Below are 17,531 nucleotides of genomic sequence, written 5' to 3'. Positions count from 1 at the left end.
AAATCCAGGGCCAAACCTATTGCCCCGATGCCATTTATGACTGCTAGAAACCCTACATATGATGTTGGATACTGTACATCTTTATGGGAGAAGATAATCTCATATTTCTCCTGCATGGCTGCACGTGAGTTCTGAAGCAACAATCTACCACTAGCAGCTCAAAGCTCACGTCATAGTGCCACCGGGTTTCTTCCTGGATTTCTCGGGAAGGCACTGGAACTGGAAGGGGCATCAAGCCCAGAGAACTGGCCAGTAGTGCAAATATGAAATGCTCCATAAGGAAGATGGTGGGTATATCAGTTGTAGAAGGCCATTTAGATACATCTCTCTTTTAAAAAACTAATTTGGGGGCGGGGCGAGGAATATGTGTAATTTAATATAATTTAAACCCATGAGATTCAAGAATTTTCTAATCTACAGTATTCTTCAACTGTCTATTATGTGCCAGACACAGTTGGGGATGCTCCATTTCTTCCAGAGATACCATTGCTGTGCTTTCCAAGGGGAGAGGTAGGGACGGCCTGTGAGACAGAACTAAAGTTCCTTGGCAGGGATTTTCTTTGCCCAGTTGTTACCTCTTTGATCCCTCCTCGCATCCTCACTGTGCCCATGTTTTTCAGCCACCTTGCCTTACTCTAGTCCAATTTTATAGGCGATTCCAAATGCTAAGCATTTTCTTGACCTGTCAGGCACACTTCATTTAATGGTCACTTACTGGAACATGCCATTTTCTCTCAAATAATTGTTAGCAAAGACTCTGGTAGAAAGTACATGCTCCTTGTCAACTTCCCAGGTTATCTACATTTTACAGAGTGAGAATTGCTGGAAAGAAGATGTTAAATCCCATCAGAATGAATCTCAAATGTAAGTTTTTTAAGGTGGAGATAAGCAAATGAGCATTTGTTTTTAATATTTCTCAGATTTAAGATTTCACCACGACCAATAGCTCATCTCTGTGGATAGAAGCAGAGGGGCCCTGGTGGCTTAGTGGATTACATAGTGGGATGCTAATTGCAAGGTCAGAAGTTCAAAATCACCAGCCACTTGGTGGGAGAAAGATGAAGCTTTCTACTGAGTTCTTTCCACTAAGAGTTATCATCTCGGAAACCAACAAGGACCAGTTGTACTCTGTCGCTTTAGGGTCACTATGAGTTGGTCACTATTGACTTGATGGCAGTGAGTAGGTTGTTTTTTGTTTGTTTGTTTTTTAAAGTGTGTTGAACCATTCCCCTCAGTGAAGTGGAAGACCTTGAAGGTCAGATATGAGTTTTTCTCAACTTTGTCTTATCTACAGACCCTGTTTTGCTCTTTGCATGTAGTAGGTATGCAATGAGAGTATATTAAATGATGCTCAGAGCAGTTATTTTGATAGATTCCTGATTTATCACTAAGTGATTAAGGAATAGCTACAAAATGTTTAGTTGAGGACAGTGGGTAGTGGTGGGTGGGGGGAAAGGATGTGATGGACATCCAGCTAATGCGTTCAGAGTTCTCAGTTACTTTTGTTTCTTTCCTCCTTTATGGCTCAAGCGTTTATGAATCATTTTCAGTGGGTGGATTTAGACTGGTTAAAAAGTCATTATTTTTTCTTATCATAATTATTTTACGGATAGCCAATTCTAACCATTGTCAACTCGCTCCTCTTTGAGTGTGTTATCCCCCAAGGCAGATACACTCATAGTCAATCACACAGTTTCCAGATCATTTTAAACTATTCAGAGTCTGTAGTTCCAGCACTTGAAAATGCAGGTCATTTTCAGTCACTTCCTGCTGCAGTTGCAGGTGCACATTGGTGCTGTCGGAAGCTGCCTACAAGTCAGCTCTCTACGTTTTGTTGCTAGGTGCTGTTGAGGCGTTTCTGACTTATCAGGGCCCCATGTCCCACAGAATGGAACACTAGCTAATTCTATCTCAGCCTCACAATGGTTATGTTTGAGCTCACGGCTGTAGGCACTGGGCGAACCCATCTTGGCAAGAAATAAAGAGAGAGTCTTTCACTTGTTTGTTGCCCTTTCAGCTTCCTAAGTATGCTTTCTTTTCCATGGACTGGTATCTCGCAATAACATGTCCAAAGTAAACGAAACAAATTCTTGCTATCCTTGGCGCTGAGGAGCATTGTGGCTATACTTCTTCCAAGACAGATGCGTTGTATTTTCTGCCAGTTCATTGTACGTTCAATGTTTTTTTACCATCATCATAATTCAAAATCATTGATTCTTCTATGAGCTTTCTTATTCAATGTCCAACTTTCACATGTATATGAAACAATTGAAAATACAAGAGCTTGGGTAAGGCACATCTTAGTTCTCAACGTTAATATTCTTGCTTTTTAAGCTTAAAACATCATTTTATTGGGAGCTCGTATGGCTCTTATCACAATCTATACATCCATCCATCGTGCTAAGTATATTTGTATGTATGTTGCCATCATCATTTTCAAAACATTTTCTTTCCACTTGAGCCCTTGGTATCAGCTCCTCATTTTTCCCATCCCTCCCTCCCTCCCTCCCTGATGAATCCTTGATAATTTATAAATTATTATTATATTTTCATGACTTACACTAACCAATGTCTCCCTTCACCCACTTTTCTGTTGTCCGTCCCCCAGGGAGGGGGTTATATGTCGATTATTGTGATTGATTCCCCCTTTCTCCTACCAACTTCCCCTTCCCCTCCTAGTATCACTACTCTCATTATTGGTCCTGATGGGTTTATCTGTCCTGGATTCCCCATGTTTCCGGTTCGTATCTGTACCCATGTGCATGCACTGGTCTAACCGGATTTTTAATGTAGAATTGGGTCATGATAGTGGGGGTTCGGGGAGAGGAAGCATTAAAGAACTAGAGGAAAGTTGTTCTTTTCATTGGTGCTATATTTCACCTTGACTGGCTCATCTCTTCCTTGTGACCCTTCTATAAGGAGTAGTCCAATTGTCTACCGATGGTCTTTGGTCTCCACTCCAACCTCCCCCTCATTCACATTGATATAATTTTTTGTTCTGTGTTTTTGATACCTGATACCTGATCCCATCAACATCTCAGGATAACACAGGCTGGTGTGCTTCTTCCATGTGGGCTTTGTTGCTTCTCAGCTAGATGGCCGCTTGTTTATCTTCAAGCCTTTAAGACCTCAGACACTATATCTTTTGACAGCTGGGCATCATCAGCTTTCTTTACCACATTTTCTTATGCACCCATTTGTCTTCAGCGATTGTGTTGGGAAGGTGAGCATCACAGAATGGTGAGCATCACCAGGTTATTGGAACAAAGATATCTGGTGCCGCAGATTTATCCAATGCAATGGGGTGTTTGGTTTCTTTACTGATGTTTACAGGAGCATTGATAATGGAACCAAGTAAGATGACATCCTTGACAACTCCAATATTTTCACCATTTACCATACTGATCCAGTTGTGAGGATATTGGTTTTCTTTACCTTGAGTTGGAATCTATACTGAAAGCTGCAATGTTTGATCTTTATCAGCAGGTTCTTCAAGTTCTCCTCACTTTCAGAAAGCAATGCTGCTAAAAAGTCCTTCCTCTAATCTTTGTGCCAATCTTCTTCACATAATACATCTTCCCAGAATATGGTGAAACTTGTACTTTTTTCTGAGTTTAGACCATGCATGATTCCCTTGTTCTGTTTGAATGATGCTCTGAGACCACATACAGGTTCTCTATCAGCACATGAAGCATTCAGAATTATCATTTCTCAATATTATCCATCGTGTTTATGATCCAACCAGTCAATGCCATTGTATAAACAGTAAAACACAAGTAAACATTTTTATGCTCTTCATATTTCAGCCAAGATCCATCTGAAGACAAAAACAATATCCCTTGTCTCACTTCATTTTTTGAATCAAGCTTGAATTTTGGGCAACTCCCTATAGAAGGATTGCTGCAGTGTTGCTATTACAAGTTGAAATCTTACAAGATCCTATGGGCAAAATATTGAATGATGGAGGACATTTCAAAAGAAAATAAAGCAACACATGGAAACATCTTTCCCCAAAGAACTAGGGGACATTGAACCATTTCAAGATAGCATCTGATCAAGAACTGATGCTACTGAAGGACAAGATGAACCAAAGGTGGCATTACTAAAAACAAGCATCCAGGAATTGATGGAATGCCAATTGAAATGTTTCAACAAGCTGATGAAACACTGGAAGCACTCACTATTCTCTGCAAAGAAAATTGGAACAGCTGCCTTGCCAACTAACTGGAAGAGATCTATATTTGTACCCATGCCAAAGAAAGGCACAACATAATTTAGTGTAATCTAATCCAATTCAAACCAAAGAGCTTCAATATCCTTCAGTGCAACTGCTAACCTCATTGTTAGTGGTTCAAACCCACCAGTTAGTCTGCAGGAGAAAAACGAGGCTCTCTCAAAAATGCTATATAGAGTTGCTGTTATTAGTTGGAATTGACATAGTGGCATTGGTGTTCTTTTATGTATCTGATACTATAAGGCACCTAGAATATATATTTTGAAAAGGTTAAGATATTCTATGTGCATTAAATCTGCCATGAAGAAAATACATCTAATGGGCACAGCACATCCAGTTCCATTCTAGGACTGACTTTGGATATGAAGAATTGGCAGGGCGTACAATTTTGGAAGTGCTCAGTAAGGATGTGGGTTTATCAGATACAGAAAGGGGTTGTTTAGGTAATTATGTTTTGAAAACTAGGTGAACAATAAAGAGAGTGAGCCCGAAGGCTGAAATAAGTGTGATGTCAAACACAGAACAGTGGACAACCAGAGGGGAGCTTGGGGGTACGCCAGTGTGTCTCTGTGGTGAGCAGGCAGAGTTCTTGGGGAGCAGAGATCTGGGAACACAGAGAACCTGAGGGGTGACAGGGCCATCCCGTGGAGTAAGTGAAAATAACTCTTTCTCAGTGTTGTCAATGAATGTGAGTGCTTTGATCTCGGCTAGAGTAGCAGCAAGACTTTTTTCCTGAAAAATGAATGCAGGCAGCTTCTTAAGATTAGGGACCTAGGCGAGGGGTTTGGATGAGGTTCAAGAACAAGTTAATGGAAACGATGGATGTAAATGATAGCAGATTGAAGCCACAAGATATGATTTCCAAAGCTTAGAATCGGTGAAGATAACATGTAAACATAGCACGCATGTGGGTGCTGAAGTTATGCAGGGTCAGGCCCTATTGAGGTGGGAGAGTGGAGAAGTGCTATGAGGACACGAAGAATTGAATCAAAGATACATATATATATATGCCTGTGACTTAGGTTTGACTCATCCCAGGGAGCTAGCTGGAAGAAGAGACAAAAAGCTTAAATTATAAACTTGCCTTTTTCCACAATTCCTTGGATCCTATAGTATCCCATTTAAAATGCCAATATGAGCATCGGAGGGAAAAATGTTTTCTATTTTAGCACTAGTATTTTAAATAACTATTGGATTGACTTCTTGGATTTAATTTAATAATTTCATTTTATGTCCAAAAAAAAACCTAAGACACAAAGGAATTAAAGACCTATCCTAATTACTAGATTTGCACAATGACCAGAAAATTCTGGATATTCCTAGACATTTACTGGCTAATGAATGTATTGTTTTTGAAATAAAAAGTGGTGGCTAAAATATAAAGAAATTGAATTTTGTAACCATTGGCTGAGCCAAGAATATTTTAAGAAAGTGGGATTCAGGAAGCACATTGGAGAAGACTTCAAAGACATAATATGATTTTCTCCTGGTAAGGCCTCAGCATCTGGAATCAGACCACATGCAGTTGGATTCTAGAGCTAGAGTAGTTCTCCCTTACAAACCATTCTAAAGGCTTGTTCATTAAATTCAGATAGAATGAGAGCCAACGGTGTGCCCCATCACTTCACTGCCCTTCTCTCGTCCTGTGTTGCTGTGATGCTGGAAGCTATCACACTGGTTTTCAAACATCAGCAGGATCACCCACCGAGAACAGGTTGTAGCAGAGCTTCCAAACTAAGAATAGTCTATGAAGAAGCAATAAGCTGTTCCCTTCCAAGGAATTAACCACCGAAAACCTTATTGAAAGCAGCAAACATTGTCAGATACTGCAAACATCGTGAATAACAGCCGAACATCGTCAGAGCTAGTACCACGGGATGAGCCACTCGGGTTGGGAGGCAATCAAAATCTGATCAAAGAAGAGCTACCTCCTCAAAGTAGAGTCCACCATAAGGATGGGATGGAGGAAAGCCTTTGGGACCTTCAGTGCTGCTGGGGTCAGACTCCAATGGGGAAGAAAGAGCTGGAAACATCTATTAATAATTGGAACTTGGAATGTATGAAGGATGAATCTAGGGAAATAGCAAGTTGTGAAAAATGAAGTGAAATGCATAAAGATGGATGCCCTAGGCATTAGTGAAATGGACTGGTATAGGCCATTTTGAATCCGGCAGTCTTGTGTGGTCCTGTGCCAGGAAGGACCGGTTCAAGAGGAATGCCTTCATATTCGGGATCAGAGAGGACACTTTAAGATCTATCTTGAAATAAATGCTATCTGTGATGGGATGGTATCTATTGGTATACAAAGAAATATAGTCAATACTAATATTTCTCAAATTAATGCACCATCCAGCAAAGCTAATGATGCAAAAATCAAAGAAATTTTTAGTCCTATAATTTAAAAATCTTGTAAATTGATCAAATATCCTCAGTCTAAAATTGATCAAGCATACAATCAAAATGCATGGATAACCACTGGTGATTGAAATTCAAAAGTTGGAATCAAAGAGAAGGGAACAGTGGTTGGAAAATATGGTCATGGTGCTAGATACGAAGTCGGGGATTGCATGATAGAATTACACAAATCCAAAATTTTCTTCATTACACTTTTTTTCAACCACAAAAACACTGACTCTACATATGGACTTCTCGCGATGGAATACACGGAAATAAAATCGATTCCACCTGTGCTAAGAGAAGAGGGAGATGCTCAATGTCAGCAGCTAAAGTGATGCCAGGGACCAACTATGGAGCAGACCTCACTTGTTCATGTCGACGGTGAAGTTGAAGAGAATTAAAACAAACCCAACAGAGCCAAAAGATGCCCTTGAGGATTTCCCACATGTATTTCCAGAACATCTCAAGAATTGGTTTGCTGCATTGACCACTAATTACAGAAGACTGGATGAGGTGTGGGAGGGTGCCTAAAACATCATTCATGAAGAAAGCAAAGGGTCATTCAAACGAGAGGAAAGAGAGAAGATCAATGTGGATATCAAGAGAGACTCTGAAACATGCCCGTACTTGTAGACTAGCCAAGGCAAATGGAAGATATTATAGAGTAAAAGAACTGAACAGAAAATTTCAAAGGGAGTTCTAGAAGATGAAGTCAAGTATTAGAATGAAATGTTCCCTGAGACCTAACGTTAGAAAGCCAGAAAGGAAAAACACTCTCAGCATATCTTAAACTGTGGACCTTGAGAAAAAATTTAAGCATCGAGTTATCATAGTGAAAGATTCTATGGGAAAGTTTTTCAATGAGCCAAGAAGCATCAAAAGGATATGGAAAGAATACACAGAGTCACTGTATCAACAAGAACTAATCAATATTAAACCATTTCAAAGGTAGCATGTACTGAAGAAAGAAGCAGTCCAAGCTGCACTAAAGGCATTTGCTGAAACGAGCCCCCAGGCCTGATGGAAGAGCAGACGCTGAAGAAGCACTGGAAGCACTCATTGCTTCTGGCAAGAAGTTTGAAGACAGCTACCTGGTCCACTGACTGAAGAGATCCATGTTTACCTATTCCAAAGAAAGGTGACCCAAAAGAATGTGCAAATTATGGAACAAAATTGTTAATATCACATGAAAGTAACATTTTCCTGAAAATCATTTAACAATGAATGCAGCGTGATAGTGACAGGGAGATGCCAGAAATTCAGGGCAGATTCTGAAAAGCATGTGGAACAATGCTGGCGTCAGATAGATCTGGCCTGAAAGCAGAGACTATTGGCAGTCTGTTTACTTGTGTTGTATTGACTATACAAAGACATGTTGTGCGGACCATAACAAATGATGGATAGACTGGAGAAGAATGGGGATTCCAGAGCACTTCATTGTGTTCATGTAGAACTTGAACATGAATCAAGAGGTAGTTGTGTAAACAGAACAAGGGAATACTACATGGTTTACTACATGGTTTAAAATCAGAAGAGGTGTCTGTCAGAGTTGTGACCTCTCATCGTATTTGTTCAATCTGTAGACTAAGCAAATACTCAAAGAATCTGGATTACATGAAGAAGCATGGGTTATACAAATTGGAGAAAGACCTATTAACTTGTCATAACCTTGCTTGCTGAAAGTGAGGAGGACTTGAAGCACTTACTGATAAAGATCAAGGATTGTAGTCTTCAGAATGGCTTACACCTCAATGTAAGGAAAACCAAAATCCTCACAATTGGACCCATAAGTAACATCATGGAAAATGGAGAAAAGAATGAAGTTGTCAAGGATTTCATCTTGCCTGGTTCCACAATCAATTCTCATGGAAGCATCAGTTAAGAGATCATGAGACACATTGCATTGGGTGAATCTGTTTACAAGAGCTCTTTAAAGTATTGAAAAGCAAGAATGTTACTTTGAGCATAAGGTGTGCCTGACTAAGCCATGTTTTTTAAAATCACTTCATATGCATGTGAAATTTTGACATTGACTAAGGAATACTGGAGAAGGATTTATGTACTTGATGTATTATGGTGCTAGAAAAGAATGTCAAAAGTGTCATGGACTGCCAAAAGTACAAATCTGTCTTGGAAGAATTACAACCAGAATTTTCCTTAGAAACAATGATGATGGGACTTCCTCTCATGTAGTTTGCACATGTTTTCAGGAGATAATAGTTCCTGTAAAATTACTTTATGCTTGATAAAGTGGAAGGGCAGTGAAAAAGAATAGGATCCTCAACAAGATAGATTGACACTTTTGCTGCAACAATGTAGCAAACAATTGTGAGAATGGTGCAGGACTGGGCAGGGTTTCTTTCTGTAGCACACGGGTCGCAACTGACTTGACAGCATGTAACAACAGCAACCCTATGCCAGGTTCAGTAGTATTAGCTCCAGCAGAGACCACACAGATGAATCTCTCGCACCCAGTTATACATAATCATTGGAGGAAGATAAATGGATAGCCCTGCAACAATTCTCAATTCTACCATTGCTTTTATTTATTTTCCCCTGATTTGGCTCATGCTTTTAATGAAGATGTGCAATCAATGATCTGCTACATTTGCTGAGTAGGAGGTGTAAAAGTGAATGAGGCAGATATTCAGTAAATTTCCAAGACTAGTGTTATTTTTTAAATGACAATATGTTTTAAGAATTAAGACAATATCCTAGAAACAATAGGACGGAGAAGTGCAAAATGCCCATTACATAAATATCTCAGCGGGCAGAGGGCCCCACGTACCTTAGCCTAGCCAGCAAGACAGAAGATGTTGAAGAACATGAGATTTTTCTGTAGCAGCTATTCTCCCTCAACAATTTCCCAAGTCACAAAAGCCACTGAAGGATAAACACAGTCATGGATATTCTAGAAATGAGTGTTTTGTATAAGAACTATCTGAATGTCTTTGCTTCTTTTTAAATGAAATGCCTTCCCCAAAGATCCCATATAGCTTTATTGTTTGGCTTTGCATGAAGCAGTGATACTTATCCCTTATAATGGTTTGAAAGACATAGTTTGCAAATAAGCAAACCTGCCGAAATTGTTATCATTTCTCCAAGTGAATATGAAAGTGTTCTTGTGGGAGGTGGAGGAGAACAGCTTATGTTCTCTAAAAACATAATTCTGCACTCACACTAAGGACAAAGGCTGGGGGAGGTAAGGGGAACTCAATACCAACAGGGTGAGGTAACAGATGGAAAATCTCATTTTTTCCCTAGGGTTAATATCTTTCATAACCTATTCAATGACTTTACTATATTTCAAATGGAAAATACTTTTCCATCTTATTTCAAATTACAGTTGGCAGAGATTCTTTAGCAATGCATGTTTAAAAAGTTTAGGAAAAATAGCAGTAGTAATAAAGTTCTGAGTGAGGACATATTCATAATTTATATGATTTTGGACAATAGGGTAGTGTTTTTTTTCCTGGAAAATGGGGAGACTTTAATCTACTTCACAGAGGGTTATGATAAGGTCAAATGAGGTGATATAAGAACAGTGAGGATTGGAAAAGAATAGCTTCAGCAAATGGTGGCTGTCATGTGCTACTTCTACCAAGACATTATTAACTGGTTGCCGCCAGCTGTCAAGTTGTCATACTGTGGTTGTCTACATGTTGCTAAGATGCTGAAAGCTGAGTTACTGTGAGCTGAAATACCAGCAAAGTCTCTCACAGAGGGTATAGCTCAGTAGAGCTTCCAAACTAACACAGATTTGGGGTGGGGGGGGAGAAGACCTGTTGCTCTGATTTCAAAAATTAGCCAACAAAAAGCCTATGGATCACCACAGAACACTGGCTATTGTCCTTACTTTGGACATATCCTTAAGAGGAATCAATTACTGCCGGGAGATACCAGGTTTATTGAAGTAGAGGGACAACAAGGCAAGGGAGATCCTTGGTGAGACGGACTGGAAGCAGACTGCATCTATAAACGGGAATATTGCAGACATTGTGAGTATGGTGTAGAAATGGAGAACATTTCTTTCTGTTGCACACAGAGTTACCAAAGAACTGAAGCAGATTCAATAGTTGCTTACAACAACGCCCGATGTCATAGAATCAATTCCTGCTGACAGTGATCAACTATTCATTTCAGCAATCCTGAAAGGCAGGCTGTAATACAAAATAAATGCTTACCGTTTTGGGGAGTTCATGCACTATATATAAACTGCTTGGATCTGCATCTCTTTGATCAAGACATGGAAAAGTTGTGTTTTGTTTTCCCTGCTGCCTGATTTCCTCATCTTTGCTTTATAGCAGGACTTTGCATCATTTTGAACCAATCTAGCCACGGCTGAGAGAGTGAAATCAGAACAGACCCAAATTTTTAAAATTGAGGTGAAGTGCAGCAATAACTGAATGGGAAAGATGATGCGTTCAGCTCCTGGAATAAGAGAGTTGGAAGATGTGTCTGAGTGCACTCAGGCGCCCTATGCAAGAGATGGGGCTATTGCCATTTCTGTGGAGAGCAACAAACAGTCAAAGCATCATGTTAAACTGTCACTTTGATCAGGCCCCCTCTATTTCCACAGATTTGGCTGCTATGCAATGCAAAGGCTGCTCTGGCTTTCTAAGAGGGAGATTCCATTTCTAGCAATGCCTCAGTCCGTGAGTTTGCCGTTTTAGTTACCAGTTTGGTTCATTCACATTGTATACATATGGGCTTGTTCTGGGTTTACTTTGTTGTGACTGACCATGACCAAACCATCGTGAAGACCTGCTTTAGAGTAATTCTTCACCTTTTGATCCTAAGTGTGCTTTGGTTTTTAACTTTTTATTAAAAATAAGGTGGTAATTTATATTTTAGATGATTCTTTTATATTCAACAATGTAAACAATGAATCAAAACTCCCAGTTGTATACCCTGTATCTCCCCCACTTCCCTGTTCTGCCTCTTTGAGAACATGACTAAATCTTTGTCCTAGTTAACACTTGTCTATTCTCTGGCCTGTTGCTTCCCCATGACTCCTTCTCTGTCTCACTATCCTGGTAATTATCCTGTTTCTTTTGGTATGATTATCAACAACTTTGGTATAATTACCGACTATCTTTTGGATAGTTACCCCTCATAACTATTCTATTTCTTTTGGTATGAAAAGCCTTTATCTTAATTTTTTTTCTTTTATAACAATAGTCAAATCTTTGTCCCTTTCTGATTAACTAATTGCCCTCAGCATCTCAAAAAACGCTCACTGTCACAGAATTGATTCGTATTCATGGAGACCCTGTAGGACCAAGGAGAGTCGCCCCTGTGTATTTTGGGGACTGCTCTCCTTTATGGGAGTAGAAAGCTTCATCTTTCTCCTGCAGAGAAGTTGACAGTTTGACAGTTTTGACCTTGAAGTTAGCAGCTCAATGACTAATGAGCTATGTCACCATCAGCATAATGTCTTCCAAATAAGTCACGTCACGAGGTACTTCACAGTTTCATCATTATTATTTAGTATTCTACTGTTTATATGTACCAAAGTTCGACCATTTTTCTACTCATGACCATTTAGATTGTTCCCATCTACTTGCTACTGTGCATACTACTTTGAGGAACACGAGTGTGCACATATCTGCCTGTACTATGGCTCTTCTTTATTTTATGTATATACCAAGTACAGGGATTGCTGGGATAAATGATATTTCTATTCCCAATTGTTTGAGGAAGTGCCGTGCAGCTTTTTGTCATGATTTTACAGTTCCCTCAGCCATGCACGAGTGTTCATATCTCTCTACACCAGTGATTCTCAACCCTCCTTATGCCACAACCCTCATGTTGTGGTGACCCCCAACCATAAAATTGTTTTCGTTCCTACTTCAAAACAGTCATTTTGCTATTGTTATAAATCGGGTGACCCCTGTGAAAGAGTCGTTCAACCTCCAAAAGGATTATGACCCACAGGTTGAGAACCACTGCTCTACACTTTCTCCAATGTTTGCTATTTTCTTTTTCCCTGAGCTTTTCTACCACTGCAGGCATGGAGTGGTCTCCCATTGTGTGGACTTGCATTTTTCAAATGCCTAGTGATTGCAAGCACTTCTTCACGATGGTGATGGTGGGGGGGCTTTACCCTGAGCTGTCTGTTGACATCCAGTGCTGACTTTTTAATTGGATTGTTCATTTTATGTTGCTCTTGAGATTTTGAAGTTTCTTTTGTTGGAGTCTATTGGAAAATATTTTAGTTTACTGTTTACTAGGTCTTTGTGCTTTTCTTTTTTTTAAATTTTGATGAGGTTTTTCCATTTGATCCGAGGTTACCTTGTTAATTATTGTTTTCAAGTTTGAGACAGACGTTTTCTCTGGCAAAGGATTTGGCCTCCTCTCCAGGAGAAAGTTTTGTTTCTACCTTATTCTCGGTTTTGCTTGATAATTGTCTTCCTTGAAGAATGATGTCTATGGCTTTCTAATTTTGGTTTTTTTTTAGTACTGCCTTAAATTATATTATTTCTATATAGTGATTTTTTTTGTATGTTGATCTCAGGTTGATGATGGATGTTGTTAATTCTCTGTCAAAAGAACTACCTTTAGTAATTTTTGTACGTTTGATCTTATTGTTACAAATTCCTTTAATTTCTCCTTATCTGGAAAAATCTTTAGCTATAAGTTCTTTTATGTCTTTATGAACAGAAAATTAAAATTAAAAAACTAATTTTCTGACATATGCAAGTTTGAATTCTACCAATTACATCCTGCAAAACGTTCTTTCTTAATATTAATCAGCATTTATCAATTGTAGAATCTTGAAGTATATGCCACTCAGTTTTTGTCTCAGGGAGGAAAAGCACTTATATTTTCTCATGAGTAGCTATTAGACTGAGACATAAAATTGTGATGCTACCAATAAAAAAATGGTAATTGAAATTTGGTTTGAACTTGAAATAGACACTGAGCATTTCACTCACAATAATTTACAGGGGCTCCTGGCTTTAATTCCCCATTTTTGACCTGACACCAGTGTTTATGGGTGGAGATCACAGCCTGCGAGGATTACATAAGCCCTTATTTCTCTAATCTTTGGAATATTTACCATTTAAAAATTATTTTATTAAAAAAAATAATTTATTGGAGGTTCTTACAGCTCTTATCATAATCCATACATCCATCCATTGTGTCAAGCACATTTATACATATCTTGCCTCATCATTCTCAAAACATTTTCTTTCTAGTTGGGCCCTTTGGAATCAGCTCTTCCCTCCTTGCCCACCCCCTCGTTCACCCATGATAATCCATAAATATTATTTTTTTCATGTCTTACACTGACTGCTGTCTCCCTTTACCCACTTTTCTGCTATTCGACCCCCTGGGAGGGGAATGATCATTGTGGTCATTGTGATTGTGTTTGATTCCCCTTCTCTCTCACCTTTCCCTTACCCTCCTGGTATCACTACCCTCATTATTAGTCCTGAGGGGCTTTTCTGTCCTGCATGCCCTGTGTTGTGAGCTCTTATCTGTACCAGAGTACATGTTTTGGTCTAGACAGATTTGTAAAGTAGAATTGAAATCATGATTGTGGGCAGGGGAGGAAGCATTAAATGACTAGAGGAAAGTTATATGTTTCGTCGGTGCTATACTTCACACTGACTGGCTCGTCTCTTCCATGTGACCCTTCTGTAAGGGGATGTCCAATTGTTTACAGATGGGCTTTTGGTCTCCATTCCACCCTCCCCCTCATTCAGAATGATATGACTTTTGCTCTGGGTCTTTGATGCCTGATACCTGATCCCATTGACACCTCATGATCACACAGGCTGATGTGCTTCTTCCATGTGGGTTTTGTTGCTTCTCAGCTAGATGATCACTTGTTTTCCTTCAAGCCTTTAAGACCCCAGACGGTATATCTTTTGGTAGCCAGGCACCATCAGCTTTCTTCACCACATTTGCTTATGCACCCATTTTGTCTTCAGCGATACTATCAGGGAAGGTAAGTATTATAGAATGCCGGGTTATTAGAACAAAATGTTCTTATGTTGAGGGAGTACTTGAGTGGAGACCCAATGTCTTTCTGTTGCCTTAATACTTAACATATAAATACATGTATATAGAACTATTTCCCTATCATTATAAATAAATATATTCACATATGTACATGCCTGTATTTAGACCACTAAAAATGTCTTTTGCCTCTTGGTTCTTTCCTCTTTCCTTTTACTTTCCTCTTGTCCCACAATCATGTTCAACCTTCATTCAGGTTTTAGTATTTCCTCTTGGCTACATTGCCTTTGAACAAGCCCCACCAGGCATCCTACCCCTTCTTGGCCATTGAATGTAGATCACATGTTATTCCCTTGTCCCTGGGTTTGTTGGCATGCCCCTTCCCTCCTCCCTCCCCCTCTCCTGGGTCCTTTCCCCTGCCTCTCAACCTTTGGTCCATTGTTTTCACCTCTGGATTGTTTATCTCACTTATCTTATCTAGATAGCCAATGCAGAGACCATAATAAGCACCAAAAAAACCCAAGACAAAACAAAACAACAAAAGGAAACAAAAAACAAACAACAACAAAAATCCAACAATGACCAAAAGAAAAGTCTATAAATAGTTCCATGTCTGTTTGTTGACCTTTATAAGTGTTTTCCAGTAGAATCTGATGGGATGCCACACCCTGGCTCAAAAGTCTATGTTTGATAATCCTCAGGGACTTCATTGCTTTGCTCTTCCCACCCTACTCTGCTGCATGCCCCTAGCTTTGGGCCCTGGTGTGGTGGGGTCAGATTGGGCACAATTCCCGCACTGTGTCTTCAGTGTTGTCCCTTGTAGCACTATGGGTCAGTGAGGGATGTCTTGTCTCCTGGTGGGGCTGGCCCTATGGTCCTCTCTGTGCATTGGTTGCCTTGAGCAGGAATATTGTCCTCAGGTTTGGTGGGCCAGGATGTGTTCCACTCTCTCTCCTTTCCTTATCATTTGCTCCTGTGTGCTTTGATCAGACATGCTCCCCTCCCTGAGCTGGAGCTTCAGTGCTGTCCTCTGAAGTGCATTCTTCTGGGGGGGTATGGAGGGTGGGGAGCGGTCCATGTAGTTTGGATCCAGACTGGCCCTCAGACCTCTCTATACGTTCACTGCTTCAGGCTGGTATGTTGCATTCATGTCTTGGTGCACCCGGTATGATACCCTTTTTTCATACCTTTTTTTTTCCTTTTTTTGACCTTGTACCCATCCAAAACTTTGCACATTTATCACACATTGCAAAAGACATTCTTCTATTCTTATCTGGTTCCTAGCCTGATTTTACCAGTACTTCCCTCAGTGGAAATCTAGATCAGCTCCGAAGACCTCTTCCCTTAAGTTTCTTTTGAGAAAAATGTCACTTTTTTTTAAAACTTACTACGAGCTTGACAGAAACAGTGGCAGATTTTCTTTTTCAGTTCCAAAATTCTTTCATGTTTATGCAACTAATTATTATTTCAGTCTCCCATATTCTGTCACCCTTCTGTTTCTTTGCTATCAAGTTCCTATAAGATCACTTGATCCTACTTGTTAAGGATATTGGAATAGTACTTCTTCTTCCATGTTCTATTAACATTTAGGTGAATATGCAATTCTCTCAATTCATGTTTTCAATCATTTATTAATAATAAGATCCACCTCTATTTCATTTCTTCCATCTCGTTTTCATGGTTTTACTGTGACCAAGTCATAATACAGAAGAACTAATCCCCAAATTTTATCCCAAATAACCTTTCAACCAATACATGAACTTTATGGAGGTGTTTCCTCTTCTTTGTTGGCAACTCTACCAGTTTCTTTTGCACTCTCTCCACTAACTCCTTAGCCCTGCTGCTGTCAAGTTCTTTGTGGTCTACAGAGTGGTAGAATGAAAAGTTCCAGAATCCGTACCATCCTTACATCTGTTAGAATATGTACTAGTCTGGGTTGACTAGAGAAACAAAGCTTTATATCAAAGAGTAATTGTTTTTTTAAGAAAACATCCCAGCCCAGTCCAGTTCAGGTCCATAAGTCGTGATATTAGCCCATATGTCTGATACCAATCTATCAATTCGTCTTCAGACACATGCAACACATGCAATGACATTGAATGCAGGAAGATCACAGGCCAGTGGGTGGAAAGTCTTGTGGATCCAGCGGTGGTGGAAGCATCTCAGTGCTAGTGTGGATCTCCACATGGCCCCTCCAACTCCAGGGCTCTGGCTCCATCAACATAGCTCTATGTGGCTTGTTATCAAGGAGATGAAGCAGAGAGAGTTTGTGTCCTGCTTCCAGGGAGGAAGACAGGAGTTTTCAGAATCCTCAGGAGAAGGTCATGTTCACACAGAGGCATTATTGGTTATGACCTGATTGACAGGCTCGATTCCACTCCTTCACAAGTTGACAGGAGATTATGTAACTGCACAGTATGCCTGAACCCATTGTAGCTTCTGTGTCACTTTATCGCTTTGCTGGTCTTCCTCTTTGGATTTAGAACCTAGATATTTTAATTTCTACTAGATTTGATGCTATGGATCCTGTAGAATATGGAACAAGAAACCAATAAATGTTGGGTCTGTAATAAGAAACCAATAAATGTTTACAAGTAAAATATCTGTTGTTTAAACCACTCTGGTTTTGCTTCCCAAGACAGAAACAAACACCAGCGACACGTCCCTCTGGAACTGCTTCAGAGAAATGATTCCAGTGCACTCTTGGAGTGGGATTTGTTTTCTCTGTTGGATTGCTGTCGGTAGCAGTTAGGTTGTCTGCTTAGAAACCAACCCAATCCTGTCTCATTTCTTGTCCTTCAAAAGCCAGGAGCAGTTTTGTTGAAGCACATTTGCTTTCCCCTTACCTGCGTATGCTGAGTCTGCCTTCTCAATTCATAGCACTCCTCCTGGGAATGTCTTGTCTCACCAGAATCATCAGAGCTTTGCCTCT

Source organism: Echinops telfairi, unplaced genomic scaffold (assembly GCF_000313985.2).
Source record: "Echinops telfairi isolate 266 unplaced genomic scaffold, ASM31398v2 ScPeMD7_7;HRSCAF=31, whole genome shotgun sequence".
NCBI lineage: Eukaryota > Metazoa > Chordata > Mammalia > Afrosoricida > Tenrecidae > Echinops > Echinops telfairi.
The sequence above is the reverse complement of the archived record's forward strand: the minus strand, read 5'-3'. Positions refer to the sequence as shown.